The sequence below is a fragment of the Adiantum capillus-veneris genome, chromosome 29 (genome assembly GCF_014529385.1).
Source record: "Adiantum capillus-veneris isolate H3 chromosome 29, ASM1452938v2, whole genome shotgun sequence".
Classification (NCBI taxonomy): Eukaryota; Viridiplantae; Streptophyta; class Polypodiopsida; order Polypodiales; family Pteridaceae; genus Adiantum; species Adiantum capillus-veneris.
Window position 1 is genome coordinate 104,988,593 of NC_140959.1, and position 13,845 is coordinate 105,002,437.

A 13,845-nucleotide genomic window follows, 5' to 3' on the forward strand; every position below is an offset into this window, starting at 1 on the left:
TAAAAACTTTGTACTTCGCTTTAAGAGGAAATACCCATGCATGCCTGGAGTAATCATCAATAGAAGTCATGAAGTAAAGGTAATTTTCCAAGGACAGAGTTTGCATGGGCCCACAAACATCACTATGCACAAGCTGCAACCTGCATGTGGCCCGAATTGAACCATCTTTTGGAAACTTAACATGTTGCGTCTTACCCAAAATACAGCCTTCACAAACATGTTTGAGAGGTGCTTCAAGAGGTGGCAAAGAAGCAACCATATTTGATTTCTGCAAACGCGGCAAACTGGCAAAATTCAGATGACCAAAACGTGCATGCAAAAGTTTTGCATCTCAAATAGCCCTTAAATCTGCAACAAAAGTTGCAAAATTTTATCCACACTGTCATACAAAGTGAGCTTATACAGCCCACGGCACAAAAGGCTAGATGCAACAATTTTCTCACCAAAATTGAGATCATGAACTGTACATATGTCATCCACAAATTTGACTACAAGTCCTAGTCTAGCAAGTGAGGATACAGACAAGAGATTCTTCTTGATCCCAGGTACATAAAGTGCATCAACAAGTGTGAAGGAATTTCCATTTGTAGCAGTAAGCACAATCTTTCCAACTCCCTGAACCAAATAAGAGGCATTGTTGGAACAAGTGACTGAATTCCCATGAGGGACAGACTCGAGAGAGGTGAACAATTCACGATGTGAGGTAATGTGCTTTGTAGCACCACTATCGAAATACCATACATGTGAATCTGCAGCAACTTACAAGCATGCATCATAGACAACAAGATTGTAAGTGCACTCTGTGCTAAAAGCCCATTGTGCATCCACATCAGCAACACAGTCTCCTTTCACAGAAGACTCAACAATGGCTGCATTTGTAGTGAAACCAGCATTTGCATTGGAACCACCCTCTTTCTTCTTAGCCTCTTTGGCCTTCAAATTAGGACACTGCTTGATCAAGTGATCATTAGCTTTATAGTAATGGCAACGCATCTTCTTTTTGCCCTTATGACCAGAATTTCCACACAAACTGCTGCCAGCAGAAGCATTAGGAATAGAAGTTTTTCCACTCGCAACAGAACCATAAGAAGTGGTTGTATTGCTGTTACCACCCTTTCTTTAAGAAATAGTAAAAGCCTATTCAACTGCACGCTACCTAGTCCTGTTTTTTTTGGAAAGTGACTCTTGCAACAGCAATGTGCATGATGCATTAAACTTGACAACTTCACGATTTCCTTGGGTCATAAGTCTCCAAGTACTAGCAAAAGTATGGTAAGAACATGGTAAGGCATCAAGAACAGTGTGCACAAGGGAACTGTCTAAAATGACTTCACCTGCGGAAATAAGCTGCTCATTGATATCCTTGACACCAGGAAGGAAAGTTTCCATATCATCTTTCTCATGCATAATCTTTGAGTCCAACTCTTTATACAGCAAAGAAATTTTAGCCTCATTGCAACTTGCATAAAGACCAGCCAATATATCCCAAGCCTGTTCTGCAGATTTTGTTGAACCAATGTGAGGAACAATGGTGTGCTTCCTAGACAATGCAATCAATGCATGAGCCTGCACATCCTTTACATCCCAACGATCTTGTTCTGCCATAGGCAAAACAAATCTAATAGCAGCAATCCTTGCAGCAAGACCTGGCACATCCTCAACATCGCCTACATCCTCAGAACCAGGACGTACATCAATGCCCTGCACAATATTCCAGACGCCCTTTGACACAAGAACATGTTGCATCATGTAAGCCCACATAGGGTAATTGTCCACATCCAACCTGTCCTCAGCAGCAAACATCTTGAACACATCTGTGTTGTTGTTAGCCATGGTAAACGCTGCATCCGATGTGAAAACTGCCCGAAAAGAGGAGAAACGAAGCGGGAACAACACGTGCTATGTAGCACAAACCGTAGAAGACTGTAAGGCACCTCTTATGCAGAGAACAGCACTGACAGAAATTCTGCACAAAATGACAAAATTGCATGTGTAGACCTGCCTATAGTGGAAACGGAGGCCGAAATGAGCCCGCGTAAACGTAAACGTAAACGGAGAAAGGGAGCAGGCGTGTGTTGGAGCAGCTGGCGACTAAGACCCGGAGGACGTAACCTGCTCTAATACCAATTTTTGGAATTAGGGTTGCAGAGAAACACACACAACTTGGAGAAGACGAAGGAAGCTCAAGGCACACAATAGAGAGTATGCTACTTAGTGTGCAATGGAAAGATAGATAGCCCTAGAGTGATGGGCGTATATACAATGCTCGGGGGAAAAAACCTCCTAAAGAGGGAAAAAATCTCCCAACGATCCTAGTGTGTTCACACACATCACTACCACATGTATATGGTAACATCAAATGGCACCTTCTCTGTCAAAGAGTAGATCGTAGTATTGTAGGCGAATTCCACCAAAGGTAAATTGTTAACTGAGTCAATGTCAGCTAACAAAAGCTGCTAAAGATTGAAGACTTACAGACGCACATCGAAGATCAACATGAAGAAGCAGTAAAGATTGGAGTTACACATTTTCCACATTTTTCCAAAATAATCATGTATCATAAATTCCCGATGTATTTCAAGCCATTGTCATATTTTAGTGTGTTACGGGCTCAATGGGAGTTCCAAGATATAAAGAACAGGTCAGTTAGTGTACCTAGGTTGCAGATTCAGTAAATGGTGGAGCCCTAAAGGCCTTGACACCCGGATATTGCATATTTTTACCCTAGGTATATAAGGCAGTGTGTAAAAGAAATTAGAGTTCTCAAGCTCATTTGTTGAGTGCTAGCACTCTTTGGTGAGAGCTCTTGAGGTGTGTGGCTATGGAGTTCTTGAGCTTCTCCTTGCTCATGTGACTTGGTTAACACTAATCAATGCTTAATTCTCTTTCACTATGCCTCTCTCATGCTTCTTATGATTGCCTATGATGCTTAGATTAGCTAGATCTTAACTAATTAGTGGTTAATCTCTCTCTAATCTTGTGTGATTTCCCTTTTTTTCTTGTGTGTGCATGTAGGTTTGATTGGAGTGTGGTGCTCGATAGATCTATGTGTGTGTGCTTGCAATTAGTGTGTTGCGTGATAGGATTAGTGTTGTGTGCATCTTGCAATCGTTAATGTGTGTGATTGGGTTGATTAGAGGTGAAGAGAAGTGGATGTGGAGATTGCCCATCATTGTGGCTTAGCTTCTCCATAGGCCGAGAAGCTCACCTTGTAGAGTCACCATTCGTGTTGCCATGATTAGCTCACTAATTATGTGAGTGTTTCCATGTCCTAGCCAGGTAGCTCATCCCTCCGGATTGATAATTTTGTTGGTCATTGGAGTTATGCAACGATGGGACCCCCAACATTTGGTGTTGTTACCAGGGACGATGGCCTACACTAGTGTAATTGTGGCATAATCGGATGTGTTTCCTCACTAATTTCACTTGTGTGTTTATGTTTTGTGGATTTTGGATGTGTGTGCATGAAGCAATGTATTCATTATTCCCTAATTTGTCACCGTATCTTGCCAATTGTGTGTTTACACACTCTAATTTCACACTAACCCATTGCTAATTTGACCAATTTTCATAACTTACGTACTAATTTGCTACGAAGGATTGGAGCTTTCAACTGTTCAATCGATCTTCAATGGAAAGGTAGTCAAAGTGGTATATATTCTCAACCTCCCTAGAACATAAACATGTATAGAATTGTGTAGAAACTCAACCATGATGCAATGTAATGTCAATGCCATGTTGTTGCAATGCAATGGTGATGCTATGATGCTATGAAATTTTTGTATTGTTTGTTTTCATGCCGTCGTAATGCCAAATTTTTCCAGATTTGGTGGCGTACGAATTTGACAAGTTAAATTATTAATTGCTGATTGTAGATTGCTAATTGGGTGCCTTATTGAGTTAATTGCATACTTGAATGGTCAATTGCAAGTGTATGTGCACTAAAATCAAGTGTGTGCGCGTTCTAATTGAGTGTGTGTATGCCTAATTTTAGGTGTATGTGTACTATTTTGCCCTTGATTGTGCACCTAAAAAACAATGTGTGCTTAATGATTTTTCAATTGTGATGATTGATTTGTGTCGTGATCATGCCCAACTAGAGATCTATGAAATCCCATTGCAATTTTGATAAAGTTTACCCTTTTTTGTGCGCACCTAAAGATTGGGTAAAAACTGCCAATTATTAGTATGTGTGCGCCTAAAAAGGGCTTAATGTGCATGATTGATTCAATTTTTGATTGCATATTTGATGTGTTTAATGGTTAATTGCTATGATTTTTAGCTCAAAACAGGGATTTACACTCCAAACGCGTCAAATTTTGACCTAATCTTGTGGTTAATTTTATTGATTTAATTGCCTAGTTTGGATTTTATTCATGAAATCATTTGGAAATTGAATTGATGTTCTATTTGTGATTTTATTTGACTGCACTAATCCCCTATGTGTGGAGAATTTTTTTAAAAAAGGGTATTTTTCGGATAATTTTTGTAAATTTGGTAATTTTTTGCTAATTTCTACATTAATTTTTGCTTAATTCCCATAAAAATTTGATAACTTGTGATCTTTACGAGATGTTTTGAATGTGTATTTATGGCTCGATTTCGAGGGCATTTGTGTTTTCATTCGTCAAATTTTGAGCTTCCGAGGGTCCGGTTGTCCGAGGGTCCGGTTGATGATTTTATCGAACCTAGCATTTTTGGTAAAAACTACTATTTTTGGTGTGCTTTTGACTGTCAAAAGTGTTTGATTGTGATTTTCAGTAATATTCTAATATTTCTAGAATTTTTTGGATTTTTTGGGATTTTTTGGGATTTTTCTGGCCATTTTTTGGATTTGGCTAATTTTCGATCTATTTTTGGCATTTTTGGACAATTGAAAATAAAGGTAAATAATTTTTGAGCTCAACACCCTTGCCACTTGCGGCGCATAAAAATTCCTCGTCGGTGGATAGATCTTTACGGTATGTTGGGATAGTTTTCGTCGCCATTAAAATACTCTTCTTCTCTCTCTCCGTGTGGACCGACCCCAACACACACTTCCACTCTCTCTCCTCCCCCCTCCCAACTCACGATCATTTACATTTTCTCACCTCCCCCTATCACTCTCTCTTCTCTAACTTTCTCTTTCTCTCACTAAAAGCACGCTCATTTACATTCTCTCACCTTCCCATCTCACTCTCTCTCTCTAAGTCCCCCTAACTCTCTCTCTCTAAGTCCCCCTAACTCTCTCTCTAACTCACTCCCACTCACCCGCTCTCTCTCTCTCTCTCTCTCTCTCTCTCTCTCTCTCTCTCTCTCTCTCTCTCTCAACTGCCACATCAGCACTGACGACGCCCCTTTCGTCTTTCTCGTTTCTCTCTACTGCGCGCTCAGGTCCCTTACGCGCTCAAGCTTACTCTCTCTCACCCTCTCTCTCTTCTCGTACTCCCTCCAGGCCCGCCATCAACGTCTCTCTCTTTCTCTCTCTATCCTACGTTGGTCCGGGACAATCCCCTTTGTCTTTATCTGTAGCCCACGCGTGCGCGCGCACACACACACACACACACCCTCTGTCTCGGCCTCCACGTCAGCCCACCAATGCACTCCCTCCCTCTGTCGTGCTGCATGCAAGCCTTGAATCCTGCCATCGCCTTCGCTGAGTTCGCTGCTTGCTCGCTGTCAACACCGCACAATGCATGCTGCTGTCAGAGGTAGAGGTCAACGCTGCTGCCAGGTAAGAAGGTAAGCTTTTTTCTTTTTTAATCAATTTATTAGAAAAAATCAAAAAAATAAACAAAAAACATAAAAACAATTAAAAATACAAAAATTTAAAAAAAACACAAAAAGTTTAGAAAATTTTTAAAAAAAGAAAGAAAGAAAAATACGCCAAAAAATTTATAAAGAATAAAAAACTCATAAAAATTAAAAACTGAGATTAAAACATTACAAAAATATATATATATAAATATATAAAATCATTGATAAATAGGAAAATTTTGTAAAAATTTCATTAAAACTCAAATCAAATCCATAAAAAATCAAAAAGTGATCGAAAAAATCATAAATTTTTTTGTAAAACCTTTAAAAATTTCAAAAAATTTCAAAAATTCACAAAACAATTAGAAGATTACCAAAAAAAAATCAGTAAAATCAAAACTTTCCCAAAGAAAAATCATAAAAATATCAAAAAAACAAAAAATTCAAAATTTCACAAAAAATTTAATAAAATTAAAAAGGAAATCGTCGAAAGAGCCAGAAAGAGGCAAAAAAGCAAAAAAAAAACTGAAAGAGCCACACGCGGAGCAAACAACACAAGAGCGAGCAAGTCGAAAAAAAAGAAAAGCCAGAAAAATTACACACCGCAAAGCGAGCCAGAAACAACAGAAAATCACCAAAAGAAAATTGAGAAGTCCGAAAAGAGTTGGTGATCATACGAGCCGAGCTCATCACAGTTCTAGCCGAGTTCTGCACAGTCAAACACAGTCCAGACAAAGAACGCCAGGGACTAAAGTTATTGTGCTAAAATTGGCTAGTGCAATAATTGCATTGCAAATTAAGCTTCTAGGAACAAGGGCACAAATCACGGTGGATTGCAGATTAGACTATTCAGAGCCTAGATTTTCATCATTTCAAAGACCCATATCAATTTTGACATTGCCGAACTAGAGTTTGTTGGAATTAGGGTTGTAGAGAAACACACACAGCTTGGAGAAAAAGAAGGAATCTCAAGGCACACAATAGAGAGTGTGTTACTTGGTATGCGATGGAAAGATGGATATCCCTAGAGTGATGGGTGTATATATAATGCACGGGGGGGAAAACCTCCTAAAGAGAAAACGCCCCAACGGTCCTAGTGTGTTCACACACATCACTACCACATGTATATGGTAACAAACCCCCCCTAGAGTAATGCGGTGAACAAGAGCTGGCACATGAGTAAAGGGAAGTGCCATGACCTAAGGACATGATCATTCCACAAAGGGGATTAAGCCCAAAGCTTTGCGGAAAGCTTCCAGCTTCTCACGAGACAATGCCTTTGTGAAAAGGTCTGCATGGTTGTCCTATGTTGGCACATAAGCCAAGCTGATCTCTCCTAGTGAGAGCCTCTCCCTGACATAGTGGTACTGCACCTCAATGTGCTTTGTGCGAGCATGAAAAAATGGGTTCCTCGCAACTGCCAATGCACTCTGACTGTCAGTGTAGATAGTGTTGGCAATGTCTTGTCCAACACCCAAATTAGCCATAAGACGTCTGAGCCATACACACTCAACCGTAGCTGTGAAGACTGCCCTGTACTCAGCCTCACAACACGAAGTGGCCACAGTAGGTTGCTTCTTGCTCAACCATGATATACATGAATTGCCAAGCATGAAACAAAAACCGCTTGTGGACACTCACGTTGTGAGCGGGATGAAAACACACACAGCGCCTCTATAACGACCCGACACTGTTTTGTTTATGGTTATGTTTAACTTTTTGGTTATGCTTATGGTTATTGTTAATTTTGTTTATGGTTATGGTTATCTGCATTATGGTTTTGATCAAAGTTGTTATGGCCGGTTATGGTTTTAATTTGGTTATGGATTTGTACAAATTAAGTTCGTTATGGTTATGCTTTTAAGTTGGTACGGTTATCGTTTTGCACAAAGTTCATTTCATTTCTTTCATTGGCTTTAAATCTATGTGAGATCCTACATGGATAGCATGTAGGAGGCGTATACATGATATGGTTTTTTTTGAAAAGTTTATGTAAAAACGAAGGGAACTCTGCCGAAATTTTTGCGGGAGCACGGTTGATTTTGGTGCTGCTCGCTTTCTTAGGCAGAGGACAGGCAGTCTGGCTGTGCCTGTGGCCATCTTTTCATTGGGCACAGGCCAAGCTACCTGTCCTCTGCCCAAGAATTTTTTTTCTGTTATGGTCGTCGCTATGTGCGTCGCTAAGCGCATCGAAATACGCGTTGATAATGTTACCTTTCCACGTGTATATCGACGCGTATAGCGACGGTTTCGTAGGGACGCGTATATCGACAGGCTTTTTGACGGAATGCGTCGATACCTGCGTCGAAGGTCCCCTTTTTTGTTGTAGTGATATCCAGATGGTATACTTCAAGGATTCTTTCAATCAAATGCGTGATGCTTTCAATCAAATGCACTAGAACAAGTTTGGGCATCACACAAAAGAACATCCATGTACATGCTCCATTTGTGGTACACATAGTGAAACATGTCAATGTTCTACAAACCAGGTAATTTTTTAGCACAGAAGTAACTTGCTAAATTCCATATTGTGCCCTTTTTGTAAGGATCATGAATATCATGCAAAGAGATGCTTGCTTGCTTGGAGAGTACCCTAGATGTGGTGTAAGAAAGTTGTCATTTTGTCTAGACTAAGATTGCAACAGACGTCAAGGAGGTGATTGTTAAGATATTTAAGCCTTGTAGCATTGTGAAAACCGCCGCCAGGTGCTCCACAAGCAGCTTCTTTTCATTCCCCTCCACATTGTTGTACAAGACAAGGGCTGCAAACAATACGGCTAGGGCTCCTCCCAAGCTATGCCCGGTGATACGAGTTGAGCCTTTGGGTTCTCTTTCAAAAGTTGGATTAGGTCGGCACTGATCCTTTCAAATCCTAGAACTCTGTAAGCGAGCTCGTTTTTTATTCTCTCAATGTCATCTGTCTGCATCATATCTGAATGCTTGTGAAAATCCATCGACTTCGTTCCCGAACTTTTCGCTGCCATGGATTGTATTGTATGTAGAGAGAGTCCTGTTGTGAGCTCTTTGTTAGGATCGTTCAAGTTCTCTTTGAGCCTTCTTCCGGAGTCTTCAAGATCGTCTCTATTGACAAGGCCAAGCGCCTCTAAAAATCTAAGATGGAGCCTACCAGTCACATCATCTAGATCCACAAATGAGAAGTCAAGGTCTGTCGACCAGTCATCGGCATCGAATGGCTCTATTCCTAGGAATGCAAGTACCATCAGGTTTGTAGTCTCTTATAGTGTCAGTGAATGTGAAGGCCTGTGTAGTGGGACGGAGTATTGTTGATGACTTTAAAGTATCAAGAACAGGTCCAAGGAACAGGTCTCAGCTAATACAATAGTCCCATGTATTAAGCTCTGCAGAATGCCCATGGGCTTATCATGAGCTGCAAATGTGTAAAGAATCACAGCTCATTACCACTAGAAATGCAAGGCCACTTTATTTTAGAGATATGAATCATTATGCAATATACTTGAAAGATATGCAACCATATGGCCGAGAGATCTGACCTACCATTTTAAAACTCGTAGAATTGTTGAAAACGCATCTGCAAATGCAATGAAACTGGTCAACAAAGATGAGAAAGATATGACAATGTCAGGAGTGACTCAATTTCCAACTAACTACCACTAGAAGGGATCCTTGTAAGTATAGACACTTTTACCGACGTGGTTGAACTGCTATTTATACTCCTATGGAAGCTTCAGTACTAGTGTCAGCACCAAAACATCGGTGTACATGTCATTATCACAAGCAATATAAGCATCGGTATCACAGCTCGGTGACCAAAATATTTTGGGTGCCTAGCGTAGTGTACGAAGACATAAATGCAGAGCATACAAGATGATAGTTTAAGTATGACCTACTATTGTTGAGCTCTCATATTCTCACATATATTAATTAAAGCTATCTCCCAATGTATGCAGACCTTTACTATGCACGCACTCAAGTAAAAATTCACAGAAGTAGAGAGAGTTATATTTCTCACATTCCATTGCTTGTTCACCATAGGTTCTTGTACATGGCGTGACTCGTACGCAAGCTTGGATGCCATCATACATAGGTCTGCAAAAATCTTGGAACTGTAATGAAACTTTCCTATGTTTGGATCAATCTTCAGCTACGAGGAATACGGATAGATCAAGTCCATCCTTCGATCCAACCATCCTACCACGGAATAGTACGCTGATGGATCTTTTTCCCTTGGAAAGAAAGTAATGCCTTCAATCAAGAATAAGATACTGCAAGTTATTTGGCATGTAGAAAAAACTGAAAGCTAGATGTTTTAATCAAGCACCAGAGATAATTTGGAATGGACAAAGGATTAAGTATATGGGAAATCACAAATCATGATTACTTATGAGTTGAGATAGCTGACTCGCTGTATAATTTGGATACAAAGCAGAGGAAATTACTTCTACAAAGTCTTTCTGCATTATATTTAGCCCTTTGAATGAGTAGTATTAATAATGCCTAATGTTGGTTGATCTAATTCTTAATAAACTAATGATGCCTAATGTGGATTAGTTTATTTGTAACGAGCCTTAATGTGGATAAATGCATTTGATATGATTCCTAATTATGAGTGCCTAATGTAGATTACTGCATTTGTAATGATGCGTAATGTGGATTAATGCATCTGTAATGATGCTTAATGTGGATTAGTGCTTTAGTGCTTTATTGATGATGCTTAATGTGGATTAGTGCTTTAGTGCTTTATTAATGATACCTTATTTGGATTAATGCATTTGCAAGCTTCTTGATTACCTTTTAGATTGAGAGTAATAAGCTTTGAGAAAAGACCAATGACTCCATCGTTGGCGTGGTAGAAGTTGAGGAACCATTCAAGGAAGATGCCGGCCAATGCGAGTGGCAGCTTCACAGCAAGGAGAAGGACAAGAATGATGTGGCAAGCACTCACCTGCCATATTGGGGCCTTGTCATACTTGGATTTATGCTCCATCTTGGGATGAGTTGTGAACTTGAGTGCTATAGTGAAGATAGAGTGAGGAATGAGCGGAAGAGAGAGTAGTAGAGAGAGAGAGATGGAGATAGAGAAGGGAGAGAAGTGTATAAGAGAAGGGAAGGGGGAGCTGACACCAAGTAGAGGGGGGAAATTTGAATTTGAATTACACACTCAATTGCACTTACAATACAATGGGAATCCCTTTTATAGGCATGGATAAGGCATATAGCCGTTGTAGGGATAAGGTTTCATTGGTGAGGTTTGAACTCCATTGCTTAGGTGTAAAGTGCAATGCACTTTCCACATCCCCCCTCAAATCGAAACCATAACAGACATCATAGAGCATTTACAAAAAAAAACCCCCTCAAATGCGAATACAAAAATAAAACCATGCTAAAATACAAGCAATGTTGTTGAAGATGAAGCTATAGAGCTTCCAAACCGGCTTTTGCTGAGCAAAGAATATGTTTCTAAGGAGGAACTACCTTTGTAAGGAAATTTGCGACATTCTCTCTGGTAGAGATGTATTTCAGGTGGATGAAGTTATCTTCTACTAGTTCCTTTATCCTCAAACTCCTCTTGTCAAAACTTAATTGGCTTTCTAAAACTCCACTTGTCGAAAATTTAATTGCTTAATTATTTTTATTCTTGTGGACCTGCTTGTACATGCGCACTGCAAAGTGGGTCCTCGTAAATAAAAAACTGACATTTCCTTTTCATTTTTATCTTTTAGAATGAGAGCATGAGTCTTCACCTTGTTGGCATGTTTTTTTTTTTAATAGAAATACTCACAAAAAGTGAGTGAGATTATATTAACACCCAAAAAGAATTACAAGCAAAGCTCTAGATATTACTGAAGAAACAATATTTGACAATTTGAGTACAGATTATAAGTGCATAACTTTGAAACTGTTTCCCACCAAGGCACCGATCCTCCTTGAAAAACCTAGTCTTCCACATTCTTTGTATCCATTCGCACACCTCTCCTCCCACGCCTCTAATAGTCGAGCATTCCATGAAAAGGTGGGTGATGTCTTCGCTAGCCAATATGCACCCTGAACATCTATCGGACCCGATACCACATGTCTGAATCTTGACGCATGTCGGCAAAGCCCCCCACAGCACCTTCCACAGAAATACCTTCATAAAATGAGGCCACTGTGGATTCCAACTATTCTTTGTGACCTCAACCCATCGAGCTTCCGACAATTGTTTCTTCCATTGTTTGTTCAAATGGGCAAACCAATCATCCTCATGCATTAATGCTTGGTAGATGCCCTTGGTATGAGGTTTAAAGAATTGGCTACTCATGAGCCATTTCCAAGCTTTCCTCCCAAATCCGCATAAGAAAATTGTCCGGGTCTTCTACAGCTCTGTTCACAAGTAGTTTCTCAGCCATTGAGTTGAAACTGGGCAGCCAACTAATCAAAGGCTTTTCCACATTTGTTTCCATCTCAGAAGTGGATCAACTGCTGGATTCATCCTTTATTGTTTATCCTTCTTGGAATTTCTCCTTAATAAGGGTTCATAATTTCACTAGCAGCTTTAGACAAGCAAGGGGACCATTGCGAGATGGAGTTATGAAAGTATGTGGTCAATTCCTCTCATTCCAGTACCCATGTTGCTCTATTGCACTTTTGCACCAGCTCTCCCGTGATGCCACCCAATCTCAAGCTAGGACCACCTTGGGGCTAATAGTTTATCATGCAACTCGATCCCTTTCCACTGACCAGTGACCACCTTCAGAGCAAAGTTTTGCCTTGTCCATCAAATCCTTGGTAGTGATTGCCAAAGACTAGTCTTGTTTTGCAATTGAGACCACAAACTTGGCACATAGGGCCTCAACATGAATAACAAGGTTGAGAATTTCGAGGCCACCTTGGACCACCGATCAAGCAATAACTTCCCACTTGGCCCATTGCCATGGTGACAAGGCTTTAGTGTTGTTCCTCCGTAAGAATCTTTTAACAGGTTTCAAAAACTCCTTCCACTTACATTTGTCTATTTTGAGGAGCGGGCTGGTGGCACATGTCTCCTCTTATGAGCCCCCCTATCTGTGAGGGAGAGGGTGAGCTAACATGCGAGACGTAGAGTATAAATGAATTGATCACTTTGACCTGCCTCCATAAGGGAAACAACACATACTCCCACCTTCTCATTTTTCTATGGATCTTCTCCAGGACCCGTTGGAACCCTTGCTTACGTGTAATGTTCACCCCCAAGGGGACGCCTAGATGTTGTTTTTCATGAGGGAGATCAGTCTAGACTTCTCAATATTGCACTTTGACCCCAAAGCCATAGAAAATGTCCGCACAATCTCTTGTGACTTCCTAAGTACCTGAGGGAAGGCTTTCAAGAAGAGGAGGGAGTCATCTTCCAACATCTTGGCCAGGAGCTGGTCGTTGCCGAGCAAAGTTAAACCTTGAATTTCACCTTGCGCAACAACAGCTTTGAGCATATTTATTAGTGGATGAGACCCAATGAAAAAGAGAAGAGGGTCCAGGGGGCATCCTTGCTTGATAAATCTCCCACTTCAAGCCTTTTAAAACATCTTTTTTTTTACAAAACTCACAATATGTGAGTGGATTGTATTAAAAACAAAAAGTTACATAGCAAGCCATGCTTGACAGGAGCCGATGGCAATGTTGTATTCATCTTTCTTAGGTAATATTGTTGCAAATCTATGTGCTTCGTCATTGCCTGTCATTACATGCTATAGATTAAAGCATCTTTTTTCTTGTTTTTGAGTGGAATCTTTGAATTAGGAGCACCTTTTATTTATTTTGAAGCCATTAGGTAGTCCATAAAGGTAGACTATTTACAAGAAAGCCTATAACCCACAACATCGACTAAACACAAACGAGCTAGACATGGTGCCATCATAGATGACCCACGCACATAGGAGAACTGTGTTCATCCAGACCAATAGCATAAACCTTAGAAAGCCAAAAAGGAGACGAGTATGAGACTAGACAACAATCCCAATGGACAAAGGAGGAGGAAGATGGCTACTACCATCAAAGCTGGTGGGCAACTCCCACATGTCCCTAGTTTGTCCACCATCCCCACATAGTAGCCCAAGATCTTTCGCATAAGCACAATGAACCAGTAGTGAAATCCATCTACACAATAGAAAGTCT

General features: G+C 40.3%; 1 pseudogene; it reads right to left on the minus strand.

Moving 5' to 3' along the window:
• Positions 1 to 8,361: 8,361 nt before the first annotated feature.
• Positions 8,362 to 13,163, minus strand: LOC147419703 (triacylglycerol lipase OBL1-like; annotated as a pseudogene).
• Between the last annotated feature and the right edge of the window lie 682 nt (positions 13,164 to 13,845).